The sequence below is a fragment of the Balaenoptera acutorostrata genome, chromosome 15 (assembly GCF_949987535.1).
Source record: "Balaenoptera acutorostrata chromosome 15, mBalAcu1.1, whole genome shotgun sequence".
NCBI classification, from domain to species: Eukaryota; Metazoa; Chordata; class Mammalia; order Artiodactyla; family Balaenopteridae; genus Balaenoptera; species Balaenoptera acutorostrata.
Window position 1 is genome coordinate 32933321 of NC_080078.1, and position 12482 is coordinate 32945802.

Consider the following 12482-nt stretch of genomic DNA (forward strand, 5'->3'; position numbering starts at 1 on the left):
CGACTTGTAGGTTTGGTGTGAAGATGCACATAGATGTGCCCCGAGAATAGCCCTGCAACCTTCAAGACGTTGTTCTTGCCATTGTTAATAAGAGATAACATGTATAGAGCTTCTCCTATGTGCCAGGCACTGAGCCAGAACTCGATATGCTTTTGTCCTACGGTATTTTTACTACAGTCCTACGCAGTGTGCATCCTTTTCTTATTTGACACACAAAGAAACGGAGACACCAAGAAGTCAAACTCTTACCTATGTAAGTAGCAGAGCCAGATGCACGCCGAAGTTGTTGTCTTTTCCGTCACTGTCACTGTATTCACTCTGCCAGAGGCACGGGTCTTTTAAACCCTAAAATTAAAAAGTGAAAACAAATGGAAATTATTATGAAAGAAGAGAAAGGAATTGAATGCTGAGAGAAAAATGTTCTTGGCACTTCCTCAAAATACTAATTGAAAACTTGTTTAAACACCCAGGACAATCATCCAGATGGTGAAACATATAATTAAAATAATTACCCTAAATCTGGCAATCTAGAATTATCATTTATTATTATTAATATAGTACCTATTTAGACAGAATTCACTTTTTTTTTTTACTTCAAATTTCTTCTGTAATATTTAGTACAGTTTCATCAGCATGAGGATTATCTGTCTTTGGGATAAAGTCTTTTTTTTTTAATAAATGTATTTATTTTATTTATTTATTTTTGGCTGCGTTGGGTCTTTGTTGCTGTGCGCGGGCTTTCTCTAGTTGCGACGAGGGGGCTACTCTTCCTTGCGGTGTGCGGGCTTCTCATTGTGGTGGCTTTTCTTGTTGCGGAGCACGGGCTCTAGGCGCGTGGGCTTCAGTAGTTGTGGCACACGGGCTTAGTTGCTCCACGACATGTGGGATCTTCCCAGACCAGGGCTCGAACCCGTGTCCCCTGCATTGGCAGGTGGACTCTTAACCACTGCACCACCAGGGAAGCCCGGGATAAAGTCTTTATAATGCTTTTCAGTTACATTAACATTCACCTATACACAGTGCTTCCTTAGGCATGAAATGATTTACCCAGCAATCCTGCAATCATGGACAGTCTCATTCCCATTTCAAAGACAGGAATATTAATGCCCTGTATAGCTATGTCAATGGCTACTAAATGATTGGGCAGGGATTTGGTTTCTTAACTCTTAACTTTGTTCAGACAGGAACTTTTTGAATTACGAAGATCAAAGAAATAAAATGAAATTAATGTGCAATAGTGTTCAATATCAGCCTTATTTATTAGAACAAAACATTGGAAAATACCTAGATTCTCAGTTTTAGGAAGAGGGTTCTGTATCTTGTTCGCCAACTTGATGGCACATTATACAGTGATTTGAAATGCTTTTAAAAAGTATGTGATATCATGTAATCATATATACTTATATATTGTATTTGCTACATAATGTGAGGTGAAACAAAAACTGCAGTTCACAGTTTTATACAATGGGTGATTATAATACTCAGAAAACTAACAAAAAGGAATTTCATTGAACTGTGAACAGAACTTGTACTTGATAAGAAAAAATTTTTTCCTTTCAAGTTTTTATATTTTTACATTTTATGTGGTGATGATACTAATTGTATAATAATGAGGGTCGCTGATATATTTTAAAATGTTCATCTGCAAATTTAGAAGTGCAACTAGAATGGTTACCTGATTCCAAGACAGCTTCTATAATAATGACTGAAAAATATAAGTGGCAGGCCTTTGGGAATTCCCTTTCTTTCTAAGATGCCTCACAGCTTAGTAAGCTGCATAATTTTGTGGATTTCATAGGCTGCTTTACCAATGTATTAATTTTGTTTCTCTCTGCCAGAAACACCAACTGCTGAGGGACTGGGGCTATTTGCCTATTTGTTCTGATTGGAGAGCAGAGTGTTATTATGCCATCTCAAATAATCAGGGTTGACTTACTGGAGAAGGTAAATGAGTTGAGGGACACGGTGGAATGGCTACCTGGGAGAAGGTGATTTCAGGCATGAGAAACCATTTAGCAGAAGGGCAAATGAAGTGGGGAGATTCCTGCCCACCTCTGCCAGGTGAATTTTGCTTAAAGACAAAAATAAAAATCAAACAAACAAAAGAATATAAAATCTTTCTATCTGGTTCCTTCTTAGCTCAACAACAATTAATAGGTTCCCATAACGTCTAAATTCCTCAGCCTGGGAAGCAGCATGGTACAGACAGATGAAAGGGAAATGGGCTTTAGGAACGGGATGAATAGGTTCAGAGCCCAGGTTGGTCAGTTGCTAATGCAGACAAAATGCTGAACATTTCCGAAAGTCAAAGGCCTAGTTTGTAAAATGAGAATAGTGTGAAGCAGAAAGAAAAGTTTGGGGATTACAGACACAGACGGAGTTTAGGCTGTAGGATGGCCACTTCCTTTCTGTGTGGCCCTTGCCCCTTCCCACATGCACACCACCCACAGAGCTGTCTTATGTTCCCCAAATATGCCAGGCTCTTCTTCTCTCCTATGGGGTTTTGAAAAGTTGTTTGCTCTGCTGGAAATGACCCCAACTTTTCCTCTGCTCCCTCAAGTTTTGTACACTCCCTCCTCCCTCTTTCAATTAGATGAGTCCTTCTAGCCTTCATGTCTTCCATCAGAGAACTTACCACAGTTGATAATGCTTTGTTTATGTGATTATTTGACTAGAGTCTTTCCTTCCACCAGAACGCAACTTTGAAGAGGAATTAGGCCGTTTGCTCCTAATTCACCTCCTAATATCTAGTACAGGGCCTGATCCAGTAGGTCCTGAATATGTATTTGTAAACTAAGTGAACAAATAAAGGAAGTAAAAGTAACATTTTCTGTCTTCATAACTCCCTTGATGCTGGAAGCAAGGTCTGAGATGCAGGAAGGAATGATAATCAAAGAAAAGAACAAACATATGAATGGTATTGTCAATATAAAACAAAACAAATAATACCCTTTTGTAGGGTTAAAATATGAACACAATCGAACTAGAGTACTAGACAAAGATGTACTAATATACTCTAAATTGGGAGGAGGGTGACTCAAGTTAAAGCATTCTAAGTTTTCTATAATATTTAGTAGAAAGTTAAAGAGAGTTACACTTTAGACTTATTATGTCTGCTATGATTTTAGAGTAACCACAAAGACATTTGAAATAGAGAATGTAACTTACAAACTGCTACAGAACAAAAAAGAAAATGGAAGTAGGGTGATGGGGAGCTCAATCAGTCACAGAGAAAAAGAAAAGGAAAAGAAAAACAGGAGAAATAGGCAAAACTCCAAAGAATAAGTCTAACTAAATATGGACAAGACCTTTTGGGGGCAAACTGAACATTATGGAGCCTTTAAAGAGAACTGAAATGCATAGATATCCCATGTTCCAGGGAGACTTAATAATGCCAAAAATGCCAGCTGTCCCCCAAGTTGGTCAAAAGATCCAATTCAGTAGCCAGTAAAGTGCCTACAGTGCCCTTTGTAGAACTTCACATATGATTCTAAAATTTATATGGAAGAATGAGGGACCAAAAATAGCCAAGATGCACCTAGAAAAATGAAATTGTGGAATCATTGTCAAACCCAATTAGAGTTCTTAAAAAGTATAATAATTAAGACAGTGTGGGTATGATACGGAGATGCACAGAGCAATGGATCAGAAGAAAGAAGAGAGAGAAAAGTGTCTGTAGAAACAGACCTACATAGGTATGAGAACTAAAAGAGAATAGCAACTGTATATCAGTGAGAAAAAGGGAGGATCTTTAATAAACCATGTCAGCACAACAGATTATACACTCAGGGAATGAGAGAAAGAGATGGGGAGAGAGACAGAGAAGAGAGATAGACAGGGAGAGAGAGTCTCACCTTTGTTTGTTTTTTTTTCAGGAGAATTAAATATTTAAATATGAGACAATTTTTAAACGTTAAGAGTAAAAAATAAAGAAGGTCTTTATAACATCTGAATAAAGTAGAATTTCTTAATCAAGACACAGAACCATAGCCACAGAGAAGAAGATTCATAAGTTTGACTATGCCCAAATTTAGAACTTTTGAGCCTCAAAACACAAAGCCAACACACAAAACTCAAAACAAACCACAAACTGGGAGAGGTTGTCAGCACCACATGAAACCCAGAAAATGCTAGTATACATTAAAAATTCCCCAAGACTCAGTAAAGAATTCCAAACAACCAAAAATAAAATGGACAAAATCCTTGAATCAGCATTCCCAAAAGGACAATGGTTAATAAAATAAGATGCTCATCCTCATTGGTAATCAGAAAAATGCAAATTAAAGTCACAATAAAAGGTTTATAGTGGCCAGTTTGACAAAATTTATAAGTATGGAAATATAGGTATGGAGAATGTGCTCTCACATACAACTGGGAGGTGGTTGGGAGCATAAATATTTGCAACTTCTTTAGAATACAATAGTCATTATTTTATATACCGTTAACCCGTGAACAACATGGGTTTGAACTGCGCAGGTCCACTTATACGTGGATTCTTTTCAATAGTCAATACTACAGTATTACATGATCTGAGGCTGGTTGAATCTGTGGATATGGAGGAACCTTGGATGCCGCAGAACCACAGATACAGAGGGCTGACTATAAGTTACACACAGATTTTCAACTGCACAGAGGGTCGGTACCCCCAACCTCTGACTTGTTCAAGGATCAACTGTAGTTTAAAAACTTTATAGCCTAGAGAACCTCTTAAACATAGTTAACATCTTCGTTTCCAGAAGTACATTAAAAAAAAAACAAAAAACCTGGAAACATCCAACAAATCCAACAATAGGTGAACAGGTAAATAAATTTGGCATATGTATACACTGGAATATCATGCAGAGGCAAAATAAATAAACAATATTTATATACAACATAGATAAATCTCACAAAATACTCTGAGCACAATGTAAAACAAGAACAAATATGAAAAGAATATGTACAGTATGATTTTATTTATATAAGGCTCCCAAACTTGAAAAGTAAATGATACATTGAATAAGCAGTACCCAGTAAAACTTTATAGAAAAGCTAAAACATGATATCCATAAAATTCAGGAGACTTTAGGCTCAATATCTCAGGAGATATTGAATCCAATAAATTCAGGAGACTTTAGGCTCAAATCTTTAGGCTCAATATAGGTGAATACAAGGAAGACTTCAGAAATATTGGTAATATCCTTTTCCCTTTGTTAATTGATTGGCGCACTGTTATACATTATATTATTTCAATAATTTATAAATCCATAAAATACTTTATTTTTAATTTAATTTTATTTTATATTGGAGTACAGTTGATTTACAATGTTGTGTTAGTTTCACGTGTACAGCAAAGTGGTTAAGTTATACACATACTTATATCCATTCTTTTTCAGATTCTTTTCCCATACAGGTTATTACAGAATATTGAGTAGAGTTCCCTGTGCTATACAGTAGGTCCTTGTTGATTATCTATTTTATATATAGTAGAGTCATAATGTACTTTATTTATTCACGAAATATTACATAATTGTTTTAAGTGGAGGAGGACTAGTAATTCTGTTGCCTTCTTGTAGTATTCCTTTTCTAATCAATTACATCATCGGTAAATATCAGACCTTTGAAACCAAGTTAATTTTTCTATTCTGGCTTTCTGAGACTATGGGATGCCTAATGAATGGACAACCAGACCACTTATCTTGTCATTTAGATATCTTTTATTTAGATTTAAATCTGCTTTAATCAAGACATGTTCTCCATGAATTAAAATCTCTTGAATGCCATGCTGGCTATAAAAACAGGAAATGAATAGTCGCTTTGAACAAAGTATCATTCGTAATGATCTGTAGGAACTGTCACTTTTCCTCAACTGTCCTTTGATAATGAAGTAGACCTTTCTCCCTCAACTGATTAAAATGGGTGATTGAATAATCTTGTAGACACAGCGTCTGCTGCCCTATAGAGATGGACACCTTTTCTAACCAGAATGGTTAATGCTAAAATTGTTCTGTTCCTCTGATGAGTCCTTTTGAATGTCAGCTTAGTTATTTTATGGAGCTAATTGTTAGGTTTCTGGTGGTCTCTGCTTGTTCTAATAGTGAAGATGCTCTCAGGCTTGAGATGGAGTTGGTATATTGGATTTTATCAGCGACAGGAAACCTCCCTCTTGGCTACTTGGGTTGATCTTTCTGAATGTTGCCTGGAGGGCTTTTGGATGGCTCTGAAATATGATGGAGCAGCCAAGATTCAATATTACTCATTCCTGCCTAAGTGGAAGACCAGAAGGAACTCTTAGATCTTAGTTGCCAGGTACAATTCACCAAGTCTTCATTTTGTGGGGGATTTAGAACTGTTCGTGTAAGAGGGTTTTGTGGTCTGTAAAGTATTGTGAAGGTAAACTCCATTATTAGGCGATTTTAACGTTCAAGCAAGCTAATATGAGGTATTCAGAAAGCTTAGTGTGTGGTTTCTCTGGGTGTGCATGAGAGTCCCTTGGGGACTTAAAAAATAATGATTCCCAGTGCTCAGCCCAGATCAATTGCACTGGATCTGTGAATGTGACGTTTAGATATTGGTGTATTTTACATTTTCTATAAGTGAGTCAAATATGCAGCCAGGGTTGAAACCAACATATGACATCAAATCAGATCTGAATTTGATTCTCAACTTTGATTCTCCATTAGCTGCTTGGTTTAAGCCTCTCTAATTACTAGTTTCCTTATCTGGAAAAAGTGACTAATAATGGTATCAACCTCATCAGCTTGTTGCAAAGATTAAATGAGATAATCCGTGTAATGGACTTTGCTTGGCACCTAAAAAATATTCCATAAATGATGCTATTGTAGTCATGTTTATTTGTTTTATGAATCTTTACTGCAGAGGTGCAGAGAAAAAAGAAGACACTAGAATCAGCCAGGATCCAGAGGAGATTTGAGTTCCTAGTCCTTTTTGATGAGAGCAAAGTGCACTCCTTCTGTTGTTTTATTTCCACTTTTCTGGGTCCTCTTTCATAAGAAGTGTGGAAAAGTTAGAGTCTTCCAAGCCATACCTGAGTTCTAACAGTCATGTTCTTTCCACATCAACAGGCTTTCCTGAGAAACTAGAAGGCTTGGATGAACCCAAAAGGTTTGGTGGAAAAGTTCAACTGACCCTGGCATCCTGCCAATCCAGACAGAACTCCTGCAAATACTTTATCTTTGAAAATAAAAATTCATTTAATGGATCCAAAGATAATGTAGTATTCACAGACATGCCATTTTTCTTCCCTCATCATTCCCACTGGTGCTGCTAAAGGGTTCAGTTGTCAGGGGTTAAGATGGAGGAAATATTTCTTTTTCTGAGAAAAATTTTGAATTGGCTCTCACTCCATCAGCCCAGTGCTAATATGTCAGCAGCCAGAAGGTCAGGTGTAGTGTCAGTTCACATATCCCCCCAGTGATAGAATGGTTAACAGCACAGGATTTTGATTACAGAAGTTCAGCTTCTGCTGTGTCCCTGTCTTAATAACGTGAGAGATGGCAAGTTACTTCATCTCCTGGTGCATCAATTCTCTTGTCTGTAAAATGGGGGTAATATTACCCACCACACATGGTCTTTGTAAGAATTCAATGAACCAATGCTTCTTCAAGCTGTGCTTTTTAAACACTGTGTTTTTCCACAGTGTTTGGTATTTAAAATGGACTCAGTGCATTGTTGCTGTTAGAACAGTGTTAGTGATCTTAAGAAATCGACTCATTTAAAGTTGTGTGTATGCTCTATGCCTGGCAACAGACGTGCATTGCAACTTCCTTTGTCACTTGAAGAAACATACTATAAATTGCGAATCAACCTGAACCCAGGATGCAAGGAACATTTTTTTTTTTCTGGCAATAAGAATAAAATGCCCACATTCATATGTTTAAAGTCATGGTGGATGGGATGATGGCTAAGCGAGATTCAGTAAAGCCAGTTCCAATCCTAGGGCTCACAATGACTACCTACATAAACGTAGGCAAATAATTTTCATTTTTCTCAGCCTGTTTCCTTGGTGATGAAGTATATCTAGGCTAGAGTAGATGTAAGGTCAAACCCTGCTCAATTATGCTTTGAAAATGTTCATATTTAGGGAATCAGTGTTGGCTTTATAGAATAGCTCAAGAGAAATCCTTTCTACATGGGGTTATTTGAGTGGCTGTTGATAAAGACCAGGCCTATCACCCTGTTATTTAACTGTTAGACTGCAAAACCAAAGGATAGGGAATTTGTCTGCTCTATTCTTGTTAACCTCCTTTTGTTGCCAAGAACCAGCCTCTATCCATCTCCATCTTGCTTTGTGCACTAAAATACAAAGAGGTTGCTGCAGTTGGGCTTCCTTGCTTTCTAGACCCTAGTTCAGTTAAGCCAATGGCAGGAACTGGTAGGAGATCGTATGGGAAGAGGAGAGAGAGATTGCAGTGTTTACTCACAGGTCTCCTTCCTGCTGGACTATGGCATCATATAGTCTAGTGCTCAGTGACATGGCAGTGCTCCTCTGTCCAAGGTCATGTCTTCCATCAGGCAATCCTATTACACAGCTACAGCTCTCACCAGGCTTGCCAACTGCTTTTTCCACTTGTCCCTGGGGGAGTGATCTAGGTGTGATGATGGCATTCCCCTTTTTGCTAGCTTCGGAGTATTTCTCCATCCCTTGTTGATTTTCCACACCTTATAAGGAGTTAATTCATTAAACTCCCACATCATCTTTTTTGAATATGCCATTTTTATGCCAGGGCCATGCTCAATATCATCATTTAACACCTGCAAACTTCCGCATATTTAGCAGACATTTAAGACAGGCTTTTATTTAATTTTTTAACATCTTTATTGGAGTATAGTTGCTTTACAATGGTGTGTTAGTTTATGCTTTATAACAAACTGAATCAGTTATACATATACACACGTTCCCATATCTCCTCCCTCTTGCGTCTCCCTCCCTCCCACCCTCCCTATCCCACCCCTCCAGGTGGTCACAAAGCACCGAGCTGATCTCCCTGTGCTATGTGGTTGCTTCCCACTAGCTATCCATTTTACGTTTGGTAGTGTATATATGTCCATGCCACTCTCTCACTTTGTCACAGCTTACCCTTCCCCCTCCCCATATCCTCAAGTCCATTCTCTAGTAAGTCTGTGTCTTTATTCCCATCTTGCCCCTAGGTTCTTCATGACCTTTTTTTAATTTTTTTTCTTAGATTCCATATATATGTGTTAGCATATGGTATTTGTTTTTCTCTTTCTGACTTACTTCATTCTGTATGACAGACTCTAGGTCCATCCACCTCACTAGAAATAACTCAATTTCATTTCTTTTTATGGCTGAGTAATATTCCATTGTATATATGTGCCACATCTTCTTTATCCATTCATCTGTCAGTGGACACTTAGGTTGCTTCCATGTCCTGGCTATTGTAAATAGTGCTGCAATGAACATTATGGTACATGACTCTTTTTGAATTATGGTTGTATAGCGTTGTGGTCAGAAAAGATACTTGATACGATTTCAATTTTCTTAAATTTACCAAGGCTTGATTTGTGACCCAAGATATGATCTATCCTGGAGAATGTTCCATGAGCACTTAAGAATGTGTATTCTGTTGTTTTTGGATGGAATGTCCTATAAATATCAATTAAGTCCATCTTGTTTAATGTATCATTTAAAGCTTGTGTTTCCTTATTTATTTTCATTTTCGATGATCTGTCCATTTGTGAAAGTGGGGTGTTAAAGTCCCCTACTATGATTGTGTTACTGTCGATTTCCCCTTTTATGGCTGTTAGTATTTGCCTTATGTATTGAGGTGCTCCTATGTTGGGTGCATAAATATTTACAATTGTTATATCTTCTTGGATTGATCCCTTGATCATTATGTAGTGTCCTTCTTTGTCTCTTGTCATAGTCTTTATTTTAAAGTCTATTTTGTCTGATATGAGAATTACTACTCCAGCTTTCTTTTGATTTCCATTTGCATGGACTATCTTTTTCTATCCCCTCACTTTCAGTCTGTATGTGTCCCTAGGTCTGAAGTGGTCTCCTGTAGACAGCATATATACAGGTCTTGTTTTTGTATCCATTCAGCCAGTCTATGTCTTCTGGTTTGAGCATTTAATCCATTTACATTTAAGGTAATTATCGATATGTATATTCCTATTCCCATTTTCTTAAATGTTTTGGGTTTGTTATTGTAGGTCTTTTCCTTCTCTTGTGTTTCCTGCCTAGAGAAGTTCCTTTAGCATTTGTTGTAAAGCTGGTTTGGTGGTGCTGAATTCTCTTAGCTTTTGCTTGTCTGTAAAGGTTTTAATCTCTCCATTGAATCTGAATGAGATCCTTGCTGGGTAGAGGAATCTTGGTTGTAGTTTTTCCCTTTCATCACTTTAAAGATGTCCTGCCACTCCCTTCTGGTTTGCAGTTTCTGCTGAACCATCAGCTGTTAACCTTATGGGGATTCCCTTGTGTGTTATTTGTTGTTTTTCCCTTGCTGCTTTTAATATGTTTTCTTTGTATTTAATGTTTGATAGTTTGATTAATATGTGTCTTGGCATGTTTCTCCTTGGATTTATCCTGTATGGGACTCTCTGTGCTTCCTGGACTTGATTAACGATTTCCTTTCCCATATTAGGGAAGTTTTCAACTATAATCTCTTCAAATATTTTCTCAGTCCCTTTCTGTCTCTCTTCTTCTTCTGGGACCCCTATAATTCGAATATTGGTGTGTTTAATGTTGTCCAGAGGTCTCTGAGACTGTCCTGAGTTCTTTTCATTCTTTTTTCTTTATTCCACTCTGCAGTAGTTATTTCCAGTATTTTATCTTCCAGGTCACTTACCCGTTCTTCTGCCTCAGTTATTCTGCTATTGATCCCTTCTAGAGAATTTTAAATTTCATTTATTGTGTTGTTCATCATTGTTTGGTTGCTCTTTAGTTCTTCTAGGTCCTTGTGAAACGTTTCTTGTATTTTCTCTATTCTATTTCCAAGATTTTGGATCATCTTTACTATCATTATTCTGAATTCTTTTTCAGGTAGACTGCCTATTTCCTCTTCATTTGTTAGGTCTGTGTGTTTTTCTGTCTTCTCATTTTGCTTAACTTACTGTGTTTGGGGTCTTTTCGCAGGCTACAGGTTTTTAGTTCCCGTTGTTTTTGGTGTCTGCCCCCAGTGGCTAAGGTTGGTTCAGTGGGTTGTGTAGGCTTCCTGGTGGAGGGGACTAGTGCCTGTGTTCTGGTGGATGAGGTTGGATCTTGTCTTTCTGGTGGGCACGTCCACGTCTGGTGGTGTGTTTTGGGGTGTCTGTGGCCTTATTATGATTTTAGGCAGCCTCTCTGCTAATGGATGGGGCTGTGTTCCTGTCTTGCTAGTTGTTTGGCATAGGGTGTCCAGCACTGTAGCTTGCTGGTCGTTGAGTGAAGCTGGGTCTTGGTGTTGAGATGGAGATCTCTGAGAGATTTTCGCCGTTTGGTATTACGTGGAGCTGGGAGGTCTCTTGTGGACCAGTGTCCTGAAGTTGGCTCTCCCACCTCAGAGGCACGGCCCTGATGCCTGGCTGGAGCACCAAGAGCCTTTCATCCACACAGCTCAGAATAAAAGGGAGAAAAAATAGAAAGAAAGAAAGAAGATAAAATAAAATAAAATAAAGTAAAATAAAATAAAATAAAGTTATTAAAATAAAAAATAATTATTAAAAAAAAATTTTTTTAAGTAAAAAAAAAAAAAAAAAAACGGAAAGACAGAACCCTAGGACAAATGGTAACAGCAAAGCTATACAGGCAAAATCACACACAGAAGCATACACATACACACTCACAAAAAGAGAAAAAGGGAAAAATTAATATATCCTGCTCCCAAAGTCCACCTCCTCAATCTGGGATGATTTGTTGTCTATTCAGGTATTCCACAGATGCAGCGTATATCAAGTTGATTGTGGAGATTTAATCCGCTGCTTCTGAGGCTGCTGGGAGGGGTTTCCCTTTCTCTTCTTTGTTCACACAGCTCCCGGGGTTCAGCTTTGGATTTGGACCCGCCTCTGCCCTCTGCGTGTAGGTCGCCTGAGGGCGTCTGTTCCCCGCCCAGACAGAACGGAGTTAAAGGAGCAGCTGCTTCGGGGGCTCTGGCTCACTCAGGCCGGGGGGAGGGAGCGGTTCAGAGGAGGCGGGGCGAGCCTGCGGCGGCAGAGGCGTCGTGACGTTGCAGCAGCCTGAGGCGCGCCGTGCATTCTCCCGGGGAAGTTGTCCCTGGATCATGGGAGCCTGGCAGTGGCGGGCTGCACAGGCTTCCGGGAGGGGCGGTGTGGAGAGTGCCCTGTGCTCGCACACAGGCTTCTTGGTGGCGGCAGCAGCCTTAGCATCTCGTGCCCATCTCTGGGGTCCGCGCTGATAGCCGCGGCTTGTCTCTGGAGCTCCTTTAAGCGGCGCTCCCAACCCCCTCTCCTCGCTCACCAGAAAACAAAGAGGCTAGAAAAAGTCTCTTGCCTCTTCGGCAGCTGCAGACTTTTTCCGGGAC